General features: G+C 47.2%; 1 protein-coding gene across 6 annotated transcripts in view; it reads right to left on the bottom strand.

Annotated features, from left to right (window-relative positions):
• PRPSAP2 (phosphoribosyl pyrophosphate synthetase associated protein 2) overlaps positions 1–23910 on the bottom strand; it is a 598092-nt gene that overhangs the window by 331312 nt on the left and 242870 nt on the right. The gene's annotated exons all lie outside the window — the stretch shown is intronic.

Here is a 23910-nt window from a genome sequence, read left to right as displayed (position 1 = left end):
CTTCAGAGCCATACAGTAGGTTTTAGGGTGTGGTGGCCTCACAGTGTACTCACTTGTCAAATGCGTTTGTCTATAAATACCAAAGACATGATCTGTTTCCTTCTGCAATTACAATTATGGTACTAATAAATCATACAGAATAGAACATGTTATTAACAGAGCTTATATATATAAAAAAATCAAGGTAGAACTTTGGGTGGATATATGAGATTTACATAGAGCTGAATACGACTCAAGGCATTTACAAATATCTGAAAAGAGAATTTTTCATGGGTTCATCTGTCACACAAGACAATTTTCTGGTGGTAATAGGGCCAGTTCAGAGGTGGGTTGAGGACTCAATGGAAGGACGAATAAGAAGCATGGGAGAGACAAGACACTGAGAGGTAAATAGTTCTTGTAAAATGGAAATGCGGTTGACATTGTGAAATTTTAGTTAGGATTATATTACGTGGATGCCTGAAGAAAAGGTGTCAGATTCATTATGTCAGTGAGCCAAAAGCATTCATTTAGATCTCCCTGCATGCTTCAAAGTAGTAGCAGAAGGGTGGTGAGTGTCTACAAGGACGTGGAACTGGCTGCACCATTTCATTTTGGCAGCTAGACAAATTAGTACATCAAGATGCCTGGGGCTGTGTACAATACACCAAAGTTTCTGTGATGCTCTGGCTTCAAGAGCTGCAATAATTGTACTAGAATGTTTCTAGCGGGAGATGACTTTCTTAGCGCCTGTCAAAATCCCTTTTTAAGAGTCCTTGTTTTCACATTCTTGCATTTGTATACTACAATTAAAAAGCATGTGTTAACACATATTCATGGGCACTAGTGCACAATTGGGAACAACCACCTTCAAGATCGTTTTTCCTATCTATGCTAAAAGGTGTTCTGTCAGTACCCCACTAATGAAGGGAACACGGAAAGAAGTTTGTCTAGAATATGCTAAAGAGCGATTTTTTTCCATTTAAAAATACAGAAGGTTTTATTTTTTTAATTATAGTCTGGTTCACCAAAGCATCTACATGGCATAAAAACTGATGTAGCTGGTGACACAACAGATTAAGTACTTTGGAGAACTGAATCAGAGAAGTGCAGGAATGTGTATGTTGCTAAGTGCTGCGATGGGATTAATTGGGATGGATGGTGGAATGCTGCTGTATTCTAAAATGTTAACTCTTAGATCTGTTACATGTTTGACATAGGACTAGAAAAAAGTCTAAATACAGACCAGTGAGGCCTGTTTTCATTTGGATTATTCCACTGATGACGAGGGTGGGTTAGGAACCCACAAGTTGTGATGTAGAAGCTTTCTCACTGAATGAGGCCCATACAAAGAAGCCTGCTAGCTATCACTTTAAAAATACGAATTTCAGATCGTGCCACCGAAAAATTAAACACCGAACACCATTCGTCCATTAACTTTTCTCAAGGAATAAACCAGTTTAACCTAAACAACACTGCAAGTTAAAAATCTTTTTTAGTCCCAGAAATATTCATTTCAGAAACAAGAATCAGTATGTTTGTTGTACGGAAAAACACCTCAATGATTTGTATAACATTTAACCATATTCACAAACTGTTAAAAGACTTGCAAATTAAAACAAGCATTTACAATGCAATGGTCTCGGCACTGTTAAAGTTAGAGCTATTGACATTGCTCATGACATTATTTTTGTTTGTTTTTGCTTTTAAAACATTTAAAGAAACGGCATTGTTATTTACAATGTCCATAGCTTAATCACTCTCAAATGCGAGACTTATTGCATTTGCACCCACACACAGAGCCACACACACACACACACAGAGCCACCCACACACACTTGGAATGCTGTTTGCGTTTTTTTTTTTAATAGAAAATGACAGAATGCTTTAAACATTATGTTGAAAACTATGGCGCAAAGTGAAAATTTAAATTTGACCAGCCAGGTAGCCACACTTTTAAATAGCCCTTTAAAACATGCCACAGCTATTTATTTTCCACTCTGTTGTAGTACAGCCTAGGGCTGGTGGTACAGTGTTACCACAGAATTCGTTCTGTAGCCACTTGCCTCCGTAAAAGTAGAAGTTCTGCATTACTGCCAGTACTCAGAAGCCCTGAAAACAAGCACTTCTCCATTCTCCAGACTTCACAAACAAGATATGCCATTGTCTGGGAGTTTATCAACATTTGTAGTTTGAAACCTTATAAAAACATGAAAGCAACTCATCACATCCAATTTGAAACACCTAAAATTGCACCACTGTTTCTCACATATATCTACTAAGAAGAGATTGGGAATATTGCCTTGCGTGTACACCCATGACACCAAATGATAGTAGAGACTGCTGCTTTAAGAGCGCCTGTTAGTGCCTAGTTGAAGAATGAGATGAACATTGTAATTTTCAAATATAATTATATGCAGATATAATTAAAAATACACGATATCCGGTAGTAATGCAGCCAACATTCCACCAGGTTAGGCAACTACAAAGAGATAAGGTAAAGGGCTGAACACATCCCAAAAATATTTTGCATGTGCTGTGCAGAGATAAATAAAAATACACGATGTCCGGGAGTTTGACAGGATGTATGCGGGAGTGAGACACTAACATTCCATCAAGTTAAACATTTATGGGGAGATTAGATAAAGGGCTGAAGACATCCCAAAAACACTTTGTGGGTGCTGTGCAGATATAAATAAAAATTCATGATGTCCAGGAGTTCTTATGGCGGGGGAGAAGGTTGTATGCAGGAGTAAAATGCGAACATTCCCCAAAGTTATACAGCTGCTGGGAGATTAGATAAAGGTCTGAAGATATTCCAAAAACACTTGCAGGTATAAATAAAAATGCACGATGTCCGGGAGTTCAATGGAGGAGGGGCTGAGGGATGTATGCAGGAGTAAAGCGCTAACATTCCACCAAGTTCGACAGCTGTGGGGAGATTAGAGAAACTGCTGAAGACATTGCCAAAAAATGTTGTTGCTGTTGTGCTGGTCAATTAAGCGAGGGTGTTTTTGCACCATACAGAGACTGCTATCGTAAGGGTGCCTGTGAGTGCCTCGCTGATGAATGTCCTGGCTACAAAGAACAGACGGAGACTGCTGCTTTAAGAGCGCTTGTTAGTGCCTCGTTAATGAATGAGATGAGATGAGCACCGTAAGTTCCAAATATAATTATATACAGATACAGGGATGTATGCAGGAGTAAGACGCCAACAGTCCACCAAATTATACAGCTGCGGGGAGATTAGATAAAGGGCTGAATCTATTCCAAAAACACTTTGTGGGTGCTGGGCAGATATAAATACAAGCATTTGCAATCTAATAAGTCTCGCAATTGCAAGACGTAAAGCTATTGCCCTTTTAAACATAAAAGTGGGCACTGCGTTAAAGCGGGGCGCCCCCAATTACTCACAAAGCGGGGAAATATTTAAAAAAACACCACAAAGGGAAACCGAAAGGAGAAACCTGAGCAGGAGGCAAGGCTTCCCTTAAAAACATACATTATGAACTGGAAGCGCTAAAACTGAACAGTTAGCACTCTGTGTAAGCTGAAGGGTCACCCAGAAGATGTTGCGTATTTTGGAAATCGCTGACATTCCAAAGGGGAAACGTTAAAAATGTGTTTGCTTTTTTGTTGCTTTTCTTAAAATAGGGCGAGTATGGAAACAGCAATCGGCTCTCTGAGTTCGCGCAAAGGGTAATACAACACAGAGGGTGGCGAGCACAGATCTGCCGGTAGAGTAAGCAAGAATAAACAAATGTAAAAGTCGCACTGTAGATGCGATCGGGATGATTGTTTCTAGATGCACATCCCCGTAAAGGAAAACGGAAGATGAAGGAGGGGCCATCACACGCTAGACAGAGTGATGGCCAAATAGATAATTGGGATGATTTCTACCAGATGCACGTCTATGTCAAAGAAATGTGAACTAAACGCCAGAATGCCATAGTCGTACTCACTGTTTGATGTTGTCCCCTAATGCTTTGCTCAGACTCTTCTTGGCTGCTTCCAGCTCGCTCACAAAAGTCGCCATCTTTGAGCCCACCCGCACGACTTCTTGCAGAGCAAAAGATTGAAAACAGAAAAACACCGCCGAACAACAAACCAAAGTGCGCCCGCTCTCCTCAAAATTTGTTTAAACAAGCAATTGCATTAATTATGTAAGGAGGGAGAGGGTTTTTATTTGTAAATAAGCCCGGTGTGATTAACAGGTGTGGCGACGCCGGTTCGACTGTGTTCAGTGTATCGACTTTGGAGGTGAATCTCGCAGTGAACAGTTGTGTGACACAAATTAATTCATGGCATGCAGGACGCACACCGATTTTAGTGTCAACTTCACCTACAGAGCATCCTCACTGGGTTGAAAGTGGAACTTGTGACTGGCGGGATGCAGCCACGTCCAATCACCTAAAACGTAGATTAAATTATGCTAAAAAAATACGACTAACATGTCTGCAGTGGTCACATTAGCGCCGCGCACGTGAAATCCCCACAGAGGCGCTAAAGAGCGTCCAATGGGAAGCATACAGAGGCATCCCCAGCCCCCTCTGATTAAATAAACGCTTCCCTCCCCCCCTCCACTTGGGCCCCGCTGAGCGCCGAGAGGCCGACCCTGCTCCGCAATTTTCATCTAGTTATTCGCTGAGTTCTGACGTCGGACTGAGGGGGGACAAGGGGAGGGGGTGGGTATATTGCCGCTTGGTGTGTACGCCGAGGAGCAGAGAGGTGGTCGCTTTAGGAGCCGGGGCTGTGATGCTGCCGTTTGTGCAGCGCACATTGGGAAGCAGGTCGGCTCTCTGTGCGCATGCGCACTGGAGGAGTACTATGGAAGGGATGATGTCTGTAGCCTGTGTTGGTACACAAGAGAGGATTAGGGAGCTAACGTTTTTTAAAGCGTGGCGGCGTGTACTCAGACAGAGCTGGGGGTGAAACATTGCACTGTGTGTATAACTGAAGAGCTGGGGTTAAACATTGTACTGTGACTGCGTACACACCCGGAACTGGGTGTGTTTGCACAGTGTGTGTACACACGCAGAGCTGAGGTGTAACATTGCACTGTGTGTGCACGCGCAGAGCTGAGGTGAAACATTGCACAGTGTGTGCACGTGCAGAGCTGGGGGTCATTGCACTGTGTGTACACACGCAGAGCTGAGGTGAAACATTGCACTGTGTGTACAAGTGTAGAGCTAGGGTGAAACATTGCACTGTGTGTGCGGTACCATCCTGAGCCCTGCAAGAACATACCGAGACACCACCACCTTTCTCCGAGGCGAAGCACAAATGCCTCGGAGAAACGCAGTGGCGTTTTCGGATTCGGGGGCGTGTTTCTTTTTCTCTCCTCTTGCCATTGGCTGGAGGAGAGAAAAACACGCCCTGCGAAAAGCAACGAAAAAACACGCCCCCCAATCCGAAAAGGACGGGGCCTGTTTTGCGAGACAAGCTTCTTCTCCAATGGGTGGCCAGCATTTAAGAGGCCAGCCAATGGAGAAGAGGAGAGAAGAGGGGCGGGTTCAAGCCCCTCTTCTCCAAAACACCCGAAGTCATTAATTCTCGCGAGCGAGACTGCGCAAGCGCAGCCTTCGCTAGCCGAGACCTAAAAAACAGGCACATTCAGCCTGAAACGCACCTTCTATGATAATTCCTAAAAACCTGTCAAATTCAATGAACACAAAACACAGTCTTAGTAAGTATGCTGCCTAGGGAAGTTGCTACATCCCAGCCATTCCCTCAAACTCATCGTGAACAACATATGTACCAGAGTGAGGCTAAGATTTCCTTACATACTGCCCAACATACAGATAAAATTGTAAAACAATATCTGGGACGTGCCTCACAACAGCTTACAATGGCATATTCTCAGAAAGACTACTGAAACCGCGTTCTTTCATACCAGCTTTTAAAGGTTAAGTTTCTAAAAGGAAAGAAGGGAGTGAAGGACAATAGAGAAAGGATTTGGTTAACATATACTTTATACTTGTAAAACTGTAAGGAGCTCTGCCCACTAGAAGTTAGATCACTTGGCGCTAACAAGTACGACTTACAATGAGACGGCTGTGTATTCGTTTTTAATTGCTGTTGAGGAACATTCTGAAGATCAAATACGAGAGATTCTCTGTTATGGCAGGCATGGGGTAGTTTGGAAAGAACTATGAATTTGCAATTCTCACTTACAAACGTTTTCTCCTGTATAATCTAATAATGTATGATTTTGAGGTCCATATTTTAGGTCACCTAGGATTAACTCAGTGGGGAGGAACAAGGCTGAGGCAACCTTCTTGTGCCTTCGAGAAATGTTTTCCTACATTTCCTTTACAATCAGTAGAACGCATAGCTCTAGGCCCTACACCACAGTCTATCACAAGGCTACTACTGATTGTAGCTATACACCACGCAGCTAAACCCAGAACTAGTAGAACTGCGAAAAAGAATGTGCCGTAAGAGGTACGAAGAGCGGCTAGTTCTTTAAGGAATAGAGTTAATCGAAGGCTCTCAATTTCCCCATTATGCTTTAGAATTTCTGTCAAACTTGTGAATGCTTAAGGAAGCCAAATGGCAACTAGGCCCAAAACAACAACCCACATTTCTAAAGTGCTACGCTCTAGAGATGCTTGCCTAATGTGTAGGAACTGTCTTGGAATGCATAAGTAAATATTACTTACTTGTTACACTAGTTTTCCCATATAGTCATCTTCTTTGGATTCACAAACTTTGGATATTTCTCCCATTGTAAAGCATCTTGGGTCATTTCAAAATAAAGTGTGTACAATATGCTTATATACGCATGCAAGCTCTGTCAAAACACAATCCTCCAATAACATATACGCTCAAGCTTCAAGTCAATTTTTAAAGTAAGAAGGGACTTAACATCTCTCCAAAATGTAATAGAAGGTTGGTGGTGTAGCTCCTGAATATAAAGTACAGGATATCATGGGACACTAATATCATGGAAAAAATATCAAACGGTAAGTATGTATAGATTTTCTATACTCACCTTCACATGTACGTACCCTGAAGATATATATATATAAATATATATTAAAAGTACATACATGTGGAGTAAGAAATAGTAAATCTACTACAATATTCTTGTAATCAATATTTAAGAGAACTATCTATGTTGGTCTATGAATCTAAGGCAGATGCCCATACAGGAAACTGAATGTTGTAGGTAAGTAACTTTCCTATCCATTATGAGATCTTCATTAAATTCATAACTTTTAGAATAAGACTATCAGGTAGAATTGTGTAGCATGAGGCCTTATACAAACGGTCCCAGTTAAATAAACAATTTTATTCTGAGTAGTCTGTTGCGCCTGTGAATCCACAGAAGCACAATAGTCCTTTGGACTAAAATTGACAGAATATGCAGCCAGATATCTATTAAGTAATCCCACAATTCTCAGCTAGACAATCTGCAGCTCATATGCCTCGAACTAATATTTAGCAAGATTAGAGTTGTGGAAGCGTCCTGGAAAAAGCCAGACACAACCCAGAAGGGACCTGCGTGTATTTGGTAACCAGTCTAATAGAAAATCATAATGGAACAGACAATCCACTGGATATACAACCGTTTGAAGCCCGATAGTTTGGATAGTCTCGGGCCTGTCAGAATGCAAAATTAACATTAATTGTATCCAGACGCTAGTCAACTAGACACAGACTGGGAAAAACCGAGTCGTAAATTAATTTGTCCATTGTGCAAGTAGGTTAAACATTCACTCCTCTACACTCAACAGAAAAATAGAAGCTAACTTTCATGACTGATGCGGACATTCATGCAGGAATGCACAAATCATCTAACTGAAAGCAAAACTTTAAGTGCATATTATGCTTCATGATACTCGGGTGCCTTTTTAGAATCTTGATGTGGGGAATTGCCTACTTATTAAAAAAAAAACATTATAAAACACACTATTGCATTTCTTCAATTTCCAGAACATTCAGGGACTCCATGTCCTGACATGAGCTGTCAAAATGAATTATCTCCAACTGATGACAATAGATCTACAAGAGATCTTACTTTGTACAACTATATACCTAGTCTCAACATTCATGTTTTCTTGCAGTAGGCAACACATTTAAAATTCCAAACTCCCAAAAGGATGAAGAGCGAATCAACACCTTCTGCATGAAACTTATATTTATGCATCCAAGGTCTTTAATGAGTTTTCCTCCAATGTTTAGTGCCTCTAGAATTCCCCACCACAAGCTGGCTGTTCTACCAGTTGGGACAGCAAAGGAGCAGAGCTTGTAACCTCGTATAAGCCCCTTCTTGCTCCACATTTTGAATGCAATTATCCAACAGCAATAAAAACTATTCACTCAAGAACAGCGCAAAAGCTCCTTTCAACCTGCATCAAAAACACCCCAATTATACTCTCCATTATGGAAGCAAAATATTTGTTCACTCCATTCCATTCAGACCCAGGTTCTTAAAGGAACTCAAAAGGGCACATTTTATGCTAATTAAGCACTGCAGGGCTGATGCATATTCCCAGAGGACTCCCACCGACTGATCAACGTGGCCCTTCACTCCCTGGCATGACTCCGTATTCTTATAAAATGCAAAACTCCTTATGCCCCTAATATCCCGCTACTGAGCCTCCCATACCAGCATATTTACCTAGACTCCCAGCTCCTGGTGCCCCGGGTGGAAGCAGGGATGATCTCCATCGGAGACTTATTTGATAACGGCCCCTTCCAATCCCTCTAGGACCTCGCCCAAAATAACTAATTTCACAAGAGCCAATTCCAAACATACACTACCGACCACATGGGCGGTGGGAAACGAGGAACCAAACAAACATCAACCGACCCATACCTTATACATGGGTACTACCAGACGAACAAGTTACTTACCTTCGGTAACGATGTATCTGTAAGAAACATTAGTTAGATTCCTCACATTAGAATATCCCCAAGTGTCAGGCTGGATCCAGAAAGATTTTGTGTCAGCAAAACCCCTTGCGCGTCGCTAGGTGTCTGCGGCTCCGCGTCCGTCGTCGGCGTCTTGCGCCGGAATGACGTCGCCGGAGTACTTAGTCGCCGCCCTCGCGCGCTGACGTCAGTTCTTGTACACAGCATTCCGCGCCAGAAACGCAGAGCCATGCAAGAGACCGACACTGGTGCCAAAAAGTCTTGGGCCCTGAAAAGGATAACCTTAACCCTAGATGTCGGTTCGCAGAACGGGGAGGATGGGTGGGTCGGTGAGGAATCTAACTAACTAATGTTTCTTACAGATACATTGTTACCGAAGGTAAGTAACTTGTTCATCTGAAAGAAACACGTTAGTTAGATTCCTCACCTTAGAATAGATACCCCAGCAATGCCAACCCCGGTGGTAGGTCTGCGAACCAAGATCACACCAGAAAGTCCTGGAGAACAGAATGGCCAAAGAAGCTGTCTCTCCAGACTTGACTGTCCAGGCAATAATGCTTGGCAAACGTGTGCAGCGAGGCCCACGTTGCTGCCTGACAGATGTCCTGCAAGGGGACTCCTCGGCCCAGGGCAGTAGTCGCCGCTGTGGCCCGGGTGGAATGGGCCCTCAGCCCTACAGGAGGATCCTTTTTAGCCAAGGAGTAATAAGCTTTTATACACAATACGACCCACCGCGAGATGGTTCGCTTGTGTACCGACCGCCCCTTCTTAGCATCCACGTAGCCAACAAAGAGGTTGTCGTCCACCCGGAACGGTTTGGTGCGGTCCAAATAAAAGGACAGCGCCCGTTTTGGGTCCAAACGGTGGAGCCTCTCTTCCTCTTTCGAAGGATGCGGAAAGAAGGTGGGCAACGTGACAGACTGCCCGATGTGAAAAGCAGTCACCACTTTCAGAAGAAAGGAAGGACGAGTCCGGAGGACAAACTTGTCTGGATGGACAGAAAGAAAAGGAGGCTTAGAAGATAGAGCCTGGAGCTCACTCACCCATCTAGCTGAGGTGATGGCTACCAGGAAAGCAGTCTTAAGAGTCAGAAGACGAAGGGGACAATTATAAAGAGGCTCAAAGGGAGCGCACATCAGAAATGCCAAGACCAGGTTCAAATCCCACTGAGGCATCACGAAGGGAACAGTAGGAAACATGTGAGTAATGCCTTTGAAGAAACGAGAAACAGGGGATTTAAGCCGTAAGAAAGCAGAGATAGCAGAAAGATAACCTTTTAGGGTGCCCAAAGCAGAGCCCTGCTGGGCCATGGAAAGAAGAGGAGAACCTCAGAAAGAAGGGCGGAAAGGGGATCCACAGACTTTGCTGTGCACCATGCCACAAATTTGTTACACCTGCAGGCGTACACCGTTTTTTGTGGAGGGACGCCTGGCTGCCAAAATCACATTGCAGACTTCAGGAGACAAGTCAAATGGCATCAACTGTCGCCGCTCAATCTCCACGCATGGAGGTGGAGACTGGACAGGTTCGGGTGGAGGACCGTCCCCTGCTGCTGCGACAGAAGGTCCTCCTGAAGATGCAGTCGTATCAGGGGATCGATTGACAGATTGAGTAGCTCGGGATACCAGTACCTTCGTGCCCAATCCGGAGCCACCAAGATGACTTGGGCCCGATCGCGCCTGATCTTCTTCAGCACTCTGGGCAGAAGTGGTATAAGCGGAAAGGCGTACAACAGACCGCAACTCCACTCACGACGAAAGGCGTCCCCGAGCGAGTGCTGCCTTGGAAACTCCAACGCGCAGAACTGCTGACATTGCGCGTTCTCTTCGGCGGCGAATAGATCTAACCAAGGCTCTCCCCACTGCCGAAAGAGGCCTTGCGCCACGTCCGAGATAAGACGCCATTCGTGATCCATCATGCACCGGCGGCTGAGTTAGTCTGCTCTGACGTTGAGAGCCCGCCAGATGTTGAACCACCAGGGTGATGCCCTGATGTTCCAGCCATGTCCAGAGGCGTAGAGCCTCCTGACAAAGGGTCCACGACCCCACCCCGACCTGTTTGTTGCAATACCACATGGCGGTGGTGTTCGCCGTGAACACCTGCACCACACTTCCCCGGACAACGGGAAGGAATGCCTTCAGTGCAAGTCGGATCGCTCTAAACTCCAAAATGTTGATATGGAGCCGAGACTCCGCCAGAGACCGGAGTCCACTGATCTCCCCCTCCCCCATGTGGCCCCCCCCCATCCCAGGAGGGACGCATCCGTCACTACTACGTGCTCCGGTTGGGGTAGTGAGAGGGATCTGCCGCTGACCCAATCGCGGTCAGTGAGCCACCACTGCAACTGCTTTGCAGTGCCCTCTGAGATCAAGACATGGTCGGAGAGGTTACCCCGATGCTGGGCCCACTGAAACTTCAGGTACCACTGCAGAGCCTGCATTCCGCACCTGGCGTGATGCACTAACAGGATGCAGGAGGCCATCAGACCCAGAAGCTGCAGCACCAACCTGACCGAAACCCGGGATAGAGGCTGAAAGATGGGAATCAGAGCCTGAATATCCCAGACACGCTGCTCCGGAGGATAAGCCCAGAACTGCGCCGAGTCCAGAACTGCTCCGATGAAGAGGAGCTTCTGGGAGGGACTCATGTGACTTCGGCACATTGATGGAGAACCGCCTTCAACAACCAGTCGTTGAGATAGGGGAAGACTGGAACCCCTGATCTGCGCAGATGAGCTGCGACCAAGGCCATCACTTTCGTGAACACCCGAGGGGCACTGGTGAGTCCGAAGGGGAGCACGGTAAACTGAAAATGCTCCTGACCCACCGTGAACCGCAGGTAACGCCGGTGGGCCGGCAGGACGGGGATGTGAAAATAAGCATCCTGCAAGTCCAACGCTACCATCCAGTCTCCTGGGTCCAGGGCAGCCAGAACCTGAGCTAAGGTGAGCATCTTGAACCTCTCCTTCTGGAGGAAGGCGTTGACGCTCCTGAGGTCCAAGATAGGGTGTAGGCCCCCTTTGCCCTTCTTGGGAACCAGACAGTAGTGGGAATAACAACCACGGCCTACTTCTGGACCAGGAACACACTAGACGGCCCCTTCGGCCAAGAGGGCCGCAACTACCTCCCGTAGAAGATTCAAGTGATCCCCCGACATGCGGTGGTATGGCTGGAGGGGTATTCTCGAAGGGGAGGGAGTAGCCCCTTCGGAAGATTTGCAGCACCCACCTGTCCGAAGTGATGGAACGCCAGTGGAGCAGGTGATGGCGAACTCTGCCTCCCACTGGCGTGGAATGGGCCTGAAAGCACGGACTAGGAAGGCTTTGAGGCGGACGCTGCTGGGGTGGATGTGGATGGACCGGCACGTTGTCCCCCTGTACCGCCTCGGCGGAATCCACGTCCGCGACCGCATGGAGGATGGGTCTGCGGCCTGTGGCTAGGCGGACATGAGGGGACGCCCCTTCCTTGGCCACCAAAGGGGTGAAAAGCAGAAGTTTGCGAGCGCGGGGCCGAGAGACCCAAGGACTTGGCCGTGGCCCTGGAGTCTTTAAAGCGCTCCAGCGCACTGTCCGCTTTGGCGCCAAAAAGGCGATCGCCATCAAAGGGCATGTCCATGAGGGTGCTCTGGACATCCCCTGAAAAAGACGTGGACCGCAACCAGGCGTGACGACGAAGTGCCACTGTGGACGGCATTGCCCTGCCAAGTGAGTCAGTCGTGTCCAAACCACATCGGATGGCATACCGCACTGCGTCTCGCCCGTCGGCAAGAGCCTGGGCGAGCCGTGTCCGGGCCTCCTCCGGACACAGGGGCAGCACGTCCTCCACCATATCCCACAGAGAGTGGGAGTAATGGTCCAAGAGACAAGCAGTGTTAATAGACCGCAGCCCTAAACTAAGGGAGAAGAACAGCTTTTAGCCAAACTGCTCCAGTCTCTTGGATTCTCGATCCGGGGGAGCGGACGGGAATGAGCTCTGGGAAGTAGAGGCCTGGATAATCAGGCTCTCAGGGGTGGGGTGTTGAGACAGAAAACTGGGGTCGCCCGGAGCAGGGCGGTGGCGTCGGGCCACGTTCCGATCCACAGGAGGTACTGTGAAGGGCTTGGACCAGGTGCCCTTGACAACGTCCATCAGTGCTTGGCTAAACGGCAGCAGAGGCTCCGAGGAGCTTGCTGACAGTTGGAGCACTTCAGTGAGGAGGTTAGTCCTCACAGCCATAGTAGGGAGCTCCAGCCCGAGGGCTTCGGCCGCCTTACTTAACGCCACAGAAAAGGTAGCACCTTCCTCCGAAGCCACGGTCGGAGGAGAGATGAAGCCAGTGTCAGGGGAGGTATCAAGTCCACTGGCATCCCCCAGCTCATCTGCCCAGTCCCGGGATAACTGGCTCTGGTGGGCCAGAGGGTCCTCAGACCCCTCCCAGTCGCCCCAGTCATCCGATTCCTGATAAACAGGGGGAATAACTGGAGCCGGACGGAGGATGAAATGGTCATCCATCGGCGTCGGATGCGGCGCCGCACCGGCGCCGGGGCCGGACTGAACCAGGGAACGGCGTCATCCGGAGACGGTGCCAGGGGTGGAACCAGTGTCGGCGCCGGCGGAGGAGACGTCGTGAGGTCGACCGGCACCGACAGATCCAGGCCTGGCTCCTACGGGGACCTGCGGCGTCGGGACCGAAGTCGGCGGCGGCGCCGGAGCTGCCGGCTCGCTAGGCCGCCCAGTCGAGCCCGCGGGGCCCGAAGGCGCGCCGGCAGGCATCGACGGCAGAGCCAGGCCCCTCATGGCCGAGAGGAAGGCACTGATCTCCGCCGGAGTCGCGTCAGTGTCAGGGACCGGTGGGTATGGGGATGACGTGGCTCCGGCGGAGCCGCGGGGGTGGTACCACCCGGACCCTCGACCGAGTCGTGCGACCAGCGAGGGGAGTCCGAAGAGCGATGTCGCTTCTTGGACTTCTTACCATGCTTCGACTTACCCTAAGACTTGGAACCCGACGAGCGGTGGTGGTGGCTGTGGCTCCGCGACCGGTCCTTCGACCTCCTCCTGGACCGGGAACGGCGCGGAGCCGAGTGCCGGAGTTCGAGAAGCTTGCGGGACCACTCCCGCCTAGCCTTCTAGGTCAAGGCCTGGCAGTCGAGGCACGACTCCGCATCATGGTTGGCCCCAAGACAGTAATGGCACCGGCGATGATGGTCCGTTACCGACATCAGTCGGTGACAGGAGTCACAGGCTTTAAACCCAGGCATCCTACCGGCACCAGTTCGATTCGACGAGTAGACAAAAGAGTCCAAAAAGTTTTAGTCAAAAAATGACTAAAGGGGTAAGCTCTTCCCGGATCGGCGCTGTCTGGCGCGGAAAAAAGAAGAACTGACGTCAGCGCGCGAGGGCGGCGTCCAAGTACTTCGGCGACGTCATTCCGGCGCACGATGCCGACGACAGACGTGGAGCCGCAGACGACGCCTAGCGACGCGCAAGGGGTATTGCTGACAAAAAATCTTTCCAGATCCAGCCTGACGCCTGGGGATAATCTAAGGTGAGGAATCTAATGTGTTTCTTTCAGATACTGTGTGACCTGGCTATAAGAATTACAAAAGCAAAATCCACAGCTCCACTGCAGCGCCTACTTGGGGTATGGGAATCTGAATTTTAACAGGGTTTGAATAATGAGGAGTGGGCTGAAGGGCTTGAATACCAGTGCACCATCTTGCATAATGCATGCTTCCAATTAATCAAATTCTATGTGCTCCACCGTGCCTACCTTTCCCCTGCCTGACTCAATGGAATCTTCCCTGGGACATCTGACTTCTGCACCCGATGCCATCACTCCCAGTAAGACCTCTACCACATTCTCTGGGATTGTTCATCTCTGATGACGTTTTGAACACATGTTTTCTGAACTCATTCTCATGGTTCCAGGACTTAACACTTCTACTGGCAAAAAGCGTGATCACGGCCCACCAGAAGCCTGCAGCGGCTCCTTTAGTCCCACTCGGCCTGTCAACGTTACGGAGTTTGCCTTGGGCGAAAATAACGTCCTGCACATGGAAGTAAGGGAAGAGAGCAAAGCGCTGTGGAAATATCCAAAGCAGAAGATTGGGATGAGTTCTGTTTGCCACGGTCACCCCAAAAGTGTTTTATTGACACATGCCCCTCCCACTCCAGGCCTGCTCCAGGGCGCATCCTGCCTATGACTGGCCCCTGCACCTGCTTTTTCAACCCTTTTGGTCATCTTCCCCTCCTTCCCCCGTAACCTCCAGCAGCCCTCCCTGCATGTTCTTTCCATTTCTCCATGACCGTTATACCTCTACCACTTTTTCACCTCTTCGCCATAACGTGCACACATCCATTGTTAGACTCGTTAGCCCTCAAACTGAATTCAGGACAGGCATTTATGACTTGTCATGATTGTTGTACAAGTATGTTGTCCTAATAATAGCTATGCATGAAAATCCTCAGATGTATTTTTTTTAATCTTTCAATTTTCAATGTTTCCCCAAAACCTTGATAAACAAGCATTGGCATAGCCAATAGGTCTCGCCTTTTGGACCTTGTAAGTGTTTAGCCATGCAACAGTCGCTGTTGTTGCACCAAGGATATTGTGCTGCATACCTAAATACTTATAAGGTCCCAAAAGCGAGACCTATTTGCTATGCCGAGGCTTGATTTTTTTTTACCATGTTCACTAGTCATGGAGGTTTGGTAGGGTTCACAAGTGTATTCTTTGAACCGTGCTTACTGAATTATCTGAGTGATAAAGCCATAATACAAGATTATAAAATTGCTCTAGAAATTTACCAATATTAAGACAACTGTTTTCGAACAGAATTTCTTAACCCAGGTTTACCAGCTGACTTCACGGCACAGTAACACCTTGTTTCCGGCCCGGCTTACAATAAAACAATAGAAAAAATTAAAATAAATCAGTGCATTGTATGACTTGTAGTTTTGTTTCATTTCAGTTTAAATAACTAGGCAAACAAACACAAAAAATGAAATACTATTTGGTGAAACAGAAGGTTATGAGTGGAATAATTGTTTCCTGGTGACATGGCGTCATAGTAGCTTATGCTTATCTGAGCCTGGGGAAATTGTTACCAGATCGGTGCAATTTCTGTGTCGGACCTTTTGTTAAATTAATACACTTTACGTTAACACTGCTCATTAATTATTTTTTAATTCTCACTCTGAGTTAGGTGCAATGTGAAAATGAGGGCGGCAATACTTTTTTCAGCCCGTTTCTGCACTTTGCGCCCCTTATGAGTAAAGTACAATTTTCGCTCCCACCACTTACTTGGAGGCAATTGCATGCACAAAGTTGTGCTGTAGCGGTACAGCTTTGCTCAAAGTCGAGTGCACGTTCTTTTCTGTTGTTCACATGAAAAATGATAATCATGTGTCAAAATAAACCAGATATCGCGAGCAACAATATTTGAACAGGGGTGTTTATGAACTTATATTGGCCGCCTAAATAGGAGCCAGGAATGTAGAGCTTCAGAGATACACTTAAGTACAGCTGTCTTGTGCACAATTAAGAAACCTCCTGGCCCTTTCAATGCTGGTGAAACAAAGACTGAATCGTCTCGAGCCCTGATCTTATTTTCCCACAAAACACCCCTAAGACTGATGCCAACAACATACAGTAGATTAGTTTAACCCCCGATACCTCTCTGCTGTGTAAAAAAAAATAATTAAATACTCCTCACATGCACTAGTAACAGGCAATCCTATATTTTACCACACCATCCCGATTCTGTGGAAACAGCACGTGGTTGTGTAAAGAATCACATTTTAAATTATTGGCTTAGATAAACAAGTAGTTTCGCTCAATAAATTTAAACAAGTATATGCTGAGAAAGAAAGTACCTGAAAAATTGAAGCCGGTCGAAAGCCTGAGCGAGTCACTGGAGTCACCAAGGCACTGTTTGGTGTGAGGCGAAAGTGAAAGCAGCGCGAATTAACGCGAGACGTGACGGGGGAGGGGCGGAGAAGCGCTCAGTGAGCAAGCGAGAGGAAAGACAGGTGGCGCCTGATTGGGCGCTGAAAGCTGGCAGTTGCACGCGTGAACGCAAGCGCTAGGCCAGCCAAAGCGTTGGGTTGCACTTTGAAAACCCACCTACTAAATGTCTCGCAGAGCAATGCATGCGCTGGCTCAGGCGAGACCTAAAAAGGGATATAAATAGGAGCACAAGCGAGTCAACATTCGACTGAATATCGATGACAGAATGACAGACACAGGGGACAGACTGATCGACGTTGGAAAACAGACGAGTTGAAGCTCGACTTATACCCATGACTTATAACTTAAGGTTCCGAGATGTCATCATCAGGCCAAATGTGTTTGGAATTTCCACTGTCGTAATCGAACTAAAAGTAAAGGTAAATTCCGATTGTCATGCCTGAATATTTCCCACCACTGTTAATCAAGGTATACTGTCTCGTATATCACTCAGTAGCACCCCACTCTTCTCCAGTTCCCTTATCAATGATATTTTGATTGTCCCTGCCCTCAGAGCTTGGGTACCATCGGAGAGCCAGGCGGCGGTAAGCCTTCTTAACGTCATCATCTGTGGCGTCCCTGCGCACTCCCAAAGTTTCGTAGTGACACATCATGCTGACAGCAGCCCACAGCCCGCCACCCGCCTCCATGCTGAGACAGGGACCGGCAGAAACAGCATAGCAGGACACCACCGGTACCTACAAACGCGTGAACGCTAGTCACACTAGCACTGATCACAATGAGAGAAAGGCACACTTAGGGTAGTTAAGGGTACTCAACCCATAGCAACTCGCGAATCTCGGCAATCTTAGATTCACATTGGTTCACATTGGTTCACCGCTCTGGTACGAAATAAGAACATTCCAACCTCTTTTTCTATCCCCCATTATTTTTCATGCTGCAGTGTTATACACTGATTTTTAGGTCTCGCCTGCGTGGGCTGCGCACATACGCAGTCTCCCTGGCGAGATTTAATGATTTAAAGGGAATTCTGTAAAGGGCTTCAAGCCCCGCCCCTCTTTCCCATTGGCCGACGCCACAGTTTATGCTAAATAGTGGCCAGCCATTGGGAAAGAGCACTGCGTGGCGTAGACTTTTCCACTTTTCAGCCGGCCGACTTGGACGGGCTCGTCCACTTTCCGGCTGAAGTAAAAGGTGTCTTATCTTTATGGGGCCAAACACATGGCCCCTTAAAGATAAGAAACATTTTACTTCAGAAGGAAAGCAGGCGAGCCCGGATGGCAGAAAAAGAGAAAAGTCTACATCAGCTGCCTGGCGAGCGCTTGTCTTTCTAGATGTCGGGATGAGAGTGGGAGCTGATTACCAAGCTCGGATTCTGGATTACGATCCCGGTAATTTATGTTCCTTACCAGACTCTTGCGCCTGTGGTAGTCTCGGTAGCAGTGTCTGCACTGGCAGATTTTGGGAATGCTTAAACTGTTAAAAAGTTAAGCTTTATGATTTTATTAATTGTCCACTTGTACTGTGAACATGTGTATGTTTTTATAAGATTTTTCATTTCGCTGAAGAAAAATATATTTAATAAAAGAAAAAGCGAATTCAGACCACTCTTAAGGAACGGTGAGCTGCCCAGGGTCAGGTTGTATTCAACTAGCATCCTTGGTCGAGCGCATTGTATTTCTAACACCTAGCCTTCTGGGGTTTTTCTCTTTTCTTTGCCTGGTAGGCACAGAATGTTGTGTTAAGGCACCTCTGCTCTGCACTGCGGTAGCCTCGAACGTACACAATGAATTCACAGCGATTGCGTGTTTCGTGTGTTCAAGTGGGAATGCAGCTTACGAGGGAACACATAGGACTTTATTTCGATGGCACTCCTACATTTTCCAGCTCTCGCTACCTTTGTAAGTGTGTGATTGTAAATATCAGCTGGAGGTATCCTTGCAAAGTGAACATGGCAAGTAGGCATGTCCACTGTGCTATGGCAGACTTCACATGAGGCCAGCAACCAGTGGAAGTCGGAGCGCTGACCACGTGACAACCTCATGCAGTGGTTGCTTTAATTTCAAAAGAACAGCGCTGACTGTATTGGTTTCAGTCCATGTGCCTTGAATCTGCGACCAGGTTGAGAGGAGCCGCATCGATTGTTATTTCGGACAGAACGAGCGCTAGAAAAGCCAATAGGTCGTCTTTTAAAAAAAAAAAAAATGATTTTGTATGAGTGGTTGTGTCTATAGGTGCCTGGGTGACGGCGAGAGTGTATCAAGGGGCGATCGAATGCAAGTATAAGTGCATAGGCAAATGGGTTATTGACCGAGTGCAAGGCTGAATGAATGGGCGAGTCGTAGGGTGCATGTGTGAATAAATGCACGAAAAAGTGAGTGTATGGATGAATGATGGATGCAGAAATGGATGAATGAGAGTGCATGAATGAGTGAAAAACAAGTGACAGTGTGGCTGGATGAATGCTTAAGACTGAGCGAGGCCAGGAAGTTGTAGGTGCCATCTGCTGGCGAGAGGTGCCTGCGCTCTGCCAGTACTCATTAACTAATACTTTAGCCTTGTGCCCAATCATTCATTCATTTGTACGTACGTGACCTGCTCATGCTGCTATTTGTTCACCAATTGACTCGTTCTCATAGTCTCCTATTCTGCCTGAGTTACCCTCGGATAGGTTGTCTATTGTAACCACATGGGCTAGTGTTTCAGAATCCACATGGGCCAGTGTTTTGGAATTTGACATATTTTTCATTTACTTCCCACCTTTCTTGCAGTTGAGCAATAGACAGAATTCTTGATCCTTCTTTTGAGGCCAGGTTAGCGTTGAAAAATCAGGAAATAAAACACAAAATAAAAACACACGACTAACCTCTTCAAATGCCCATTTGCTCTTCGCAGATCTGACATAGAACTAGATTAGCCTGTTTGTCTATTTCTTGTAATTGTGAAAAATAAAGGTGCATTAAAAAACATTTACAGACTTTGGGTCAGCCCCTACAATAGAGTTGCTCAGCTGTTAACTTAATCATATTTGGAAGCAGTTTGCAGCAGGGAACACAAGCTTGAAGAGGAGAAGTTGCCCGCGATGTCCTAAGCAACGTGCATCGTTCTCCCCTGCAGGCTAGACAGAATTCTGGGAGTAGGTAAAAGAAGCATTTGCAATGCAATAGGTCACGCATTTGGGAGAGTTTAAACTATTGGCATTGTAAATGACAATGCCTTTTATTTATAGGTTTTGATAATTAACACATAAATAAAAGGCATTGTCATTTACAATGCCAATAGCTCAAACCCTTGTAAATGTGAGACATTCTTTTTTGTAATTTTTATACAGCAGTGTAATTCATAAAACCGAGAATATATACCCAAAAAAAGACATTTTCAAATAAGTGGTCGCCATTGTCCCGGGTTGCTTAGAAAGTGAATGCACGCTGAATGTTGCAGGAAAGCATGTTGGCGTGCAGTAGGAGGATCTATTTAAAGAAACAAGCATTACAAATGCAATAGGTCTCGCCTTTCATTAAGTTAAAGCCATTTCCTTTGCTATACAACACCATTAGCAAAGCAAATGGCTTTAACTTAATCAAAGGAGAGACCTATTGCATTTCCAATGCTTGTTGTTTTTATTGTCATTTCAAAAACACATTGAAGAACGTCCTATTGATTCAAGAAAAGCAAAGTGACGCTAACACATGCCTCTGATTCATGTCTAAAGTATCGACGATTCATAAAAAAGTACCCTCTAAGATGGCCGCCAAGATCACTCCTGTTCAGTCCAATTGCTGTCTGAGAGACATGTCACGGTCGAGGTCTGGCTCTTTGTGAGTGGCGTGTTCCAGGTAACATGTGAGCACCAATCTTGCCCTTGTTTTGAAGGGGCGCGAATCCAGTGGCACTATGCGTATTTCTGTGATTATCCGTAACGGGTATGCCCTGCAGAGCGCAATAAAACCTTAATCTGGTAAGTGCCTTACGTTTGTGTTGTAGTGTGAAGGCAGACATCTAGGTTATGAGCACACATTAAAGGAAAATAAAAGAGCACAACTCTTTCCTCGGCCATGGCTCCAAAACACGCAAACTGCTGCATGAAATTTGTTATCTATTGCATATGTGCATGCATGCCAACATTTTGAAACAGGAAAGATGGAGGTAGTGAAAACAAAAATGGGGGGGGGATTTAGTTTCCCCATTGACTAGACGGAGGAGGAGGAGCAAGCGAGAGGAAAGACAGACGGCGCCTGATCGGGCGCTGAAAGCTGGCAGTTGCGCGAGTGCACGCTCGCGTGAACGCAAGCGCAAGGCCAGCCAAAAGCATTGGGTTGCACTTTGAAAACTCACCTACTAAATGTCTCGCAGAGCACCGCATGCGCTGGCTCAGGCGAGACCTAAAAAACATTAAAAAGCACTACAGGGCTAATAATCCATAATTGAACAATAGATACATGTCCCATTAGCTAGGCCACCTACATCCCTGCATGCACAATGAAGTAAGTAAATGCAGGAGAACATCAGACCTAGAAACTTAGCATCGCCACTGACATGGATTGTACAAACAAAAATTAGGGGGCTGAAAATATAGGAATTGCTCCTGAAAGGAACAGTTCAATTTATTCACTCTTCAATCTCAGTCTAGAACGATTTGCCATTTTATGGGAACCAAAGCTCTCGGAATTAATGGGTGTGATTAGAAGTGAACTGAGCATCTCCAGGGCCAGGTACAAATATACCCACCAATTTGTATTCCTTGTCACAGAGGTGCACAACTGCAACAGCATGCACATTGTAAATATCTACTGCAGCCACTCTGCCTGAACAAAAAGAACCTTGACCTCACAGGGACTACTGATAATCAGTAACTTGAGTGAAAAGCAGCGTGACCTAGCAACATGGCCGACAGGACGTGAAACTTCTCAGCTCCCAGTCCGTCCACCCAATCTATCCTCCATTTCGCCTTAACCCCTTCCATGCTGGTGTAATTCCCCCGCGGTGCAGGGGGTAGGGAGGGGCGCGGCACCGTTGGGCTTGTGGTGGCCATACAGGGCTCCAGAAAAGCGCTGGAGGATAGAATAGACACGGTATCTGTGGATGTGAACCTACTACGTGCAGACCTCCGTAAGGTAGCAGATAAAGTTACGAGCGCAGAGGGGGATATAGCAGACTTGAAAGGTGAGGTGGTTACTCTCAAGCAGCAGGTGGTGCAGATGACTGTGGTTACGAAGGCCCTGGAGAGTCGTGCTGCGGAGGGGGAGGGCTAGACGTAGCAACATTCGGGTGCTTGGCATTCCGGAAAGAGTGGAACTTGGGGCACCCAAGCAGTTCCTGGAACGTTGGATTCGTACTCATCTCTGCCCCAAGGGGCTGTCAGATGTGTTTGTGATTGAGAGAGCGCATAGAGATCTTGTTAAACCCCCCCCAGGGGTGCAGCTTTGAGCTATCATAGCTAAAATTCTCATACAGGGATAGAGACTGCATCTTAAGGGTGGCTAGGGAGCACAAGGATCTCCAATATGACAATAATAAAGTGTATTTACCCTGATTACACTAAGCAAGTTCAGGACCTTCGAGAATCCTTCTTGGAGGCAAAGCGCAAGCTGCACAACCTAAATATGCAATATATGCTCCTGTATAACGCCAAACTGAAGGTGCAATTCTTTGACTCCCAGGAAGATGTTTGGGAATGGCTGGAGATCGTGGTGATGGCCTGCCGCCTGGAGAAGCACAGGGTCAGTAGCGACGATGGGGGACTCGGTCGGATGGGGATCGCCGGCAGCAACAGCTTCTAGTGGAATCACAAAACGCCTCCTAGACGTCGCAGAGACAGAGAACGGTGGGTGACGACGGGACGCTGCAGACTGACCCCCTTGTGGAGAGTACTGCGGAGGTCTATCTGGTGGGAACTGCGGCTGCTTGACAGGATGTGCAGGATCAGATGTTGCCACTAACAGTGGAAGTTGTGCCCGAGACTTTGTTGGAAGATCTCCCTGAAGGTGGCAGCGATAGTGACTAAATACGGTGTGCTGGGCTTTGGTGCAGCTTGCTGTTCAGGACAACTCTACAGGAGCGTGGGGATGCTGCATGGTGCGGCTTGCTGTTGCAGGGCCAGGGGGTGGTGGTGGGTGGTGGGTGGTGTGTTACTAGTAGCCTGGATGGAACCTGGTGGGAGGGGGGATACTTGGCTTAATCACATATGAGGCTGGAGGACTACAGTAAGCCAGTGGGACCTAATTTGGCACTTTGTTGGGTGGGCGGATTGGGGATGCGGTGTTTTCTTTTCTTTGCCCGTTGGGCTTGGTGGGATGCTGTGCATGTCCTGGCATGAGCGTGGGGTGGGCAAAATCGTCTGTGATGCTAGTACAGCATTGTGAGGGGGTGGGTGTTGCTGGTTCAGTTTTTGTTGTGTGGTATTATGTTGTGTTTTGCAAAAGAGCTCGTCGCTGCAGAAGAGTGTTGCGCCCAGGCGCGAGGACAGACAGGTAGCGCAGATGCATGGCCATGGCAGCGGTGGTAAAGTTTCTTAGCTGGAACGTTAGGGGTTTAGGCACATGAGCCAAACGTCAGAGTCCTATCACTCCTTAAGCAGCATAAGATGATGGTTGCGTGCTTGCAAGAGACGTATCTGGATGATGCTGGAGCGGGGCGTTTGGCAAAGAAGTGGAGGGGACAGGTGTTCCACTCGTAAAGTCCTGCACTCGAGAATTCTCTCAATCGTTTAACAAATATCGTCTGTTTAATGTGCACAATTATTTTAAATAAGTCACATTTTAAACTTCACTGCACCATTATATAAACTTACCTCTCACTTAGTTGGGTGCCTCCACCGCGGATTGTTCCGTTTGAGTGGAGGGAGCCCGGAAAGGACGTGTGGATCACATCCCTAGGTCAGCAGCCTAGCTTCCTGCTGTATAAAACACATGGGTAGACCGGCGCGCAGCTGGCGCGCCTAAGGCAAGCCCGTCTGCGCCCGTCCGTGCCTGGATGTCGCCAGAAGCCAGAACCCCTGCCGGTTCCGCCAGGGATCAGGTAACCAGCCCGGTCAAACGCCTCACGTATACTAGTCAAGACATATTAAGAATCAGGGATATGCGAAACTGTCTCGATTTGCAAGTA

Source organism: Triturus cristatus, chromosome 10 (assembly GCF_964204655.1).
Source record: "Triturus cristatus chromosome 10, aTriCri1.1, whole genome shotgun sequence".
Classification (NCBI taxonomy): domain Eukaryota; kingdom Metazoa; phylum Chordata; class Amphibia; order Caudata; family Salamandridae; genus Triturus; species Triturus cristatus.
Note: the sequence above shows the minus strand (reverse complement) of the source record. Positions and strands in the feature narration are given on the sequence as shown.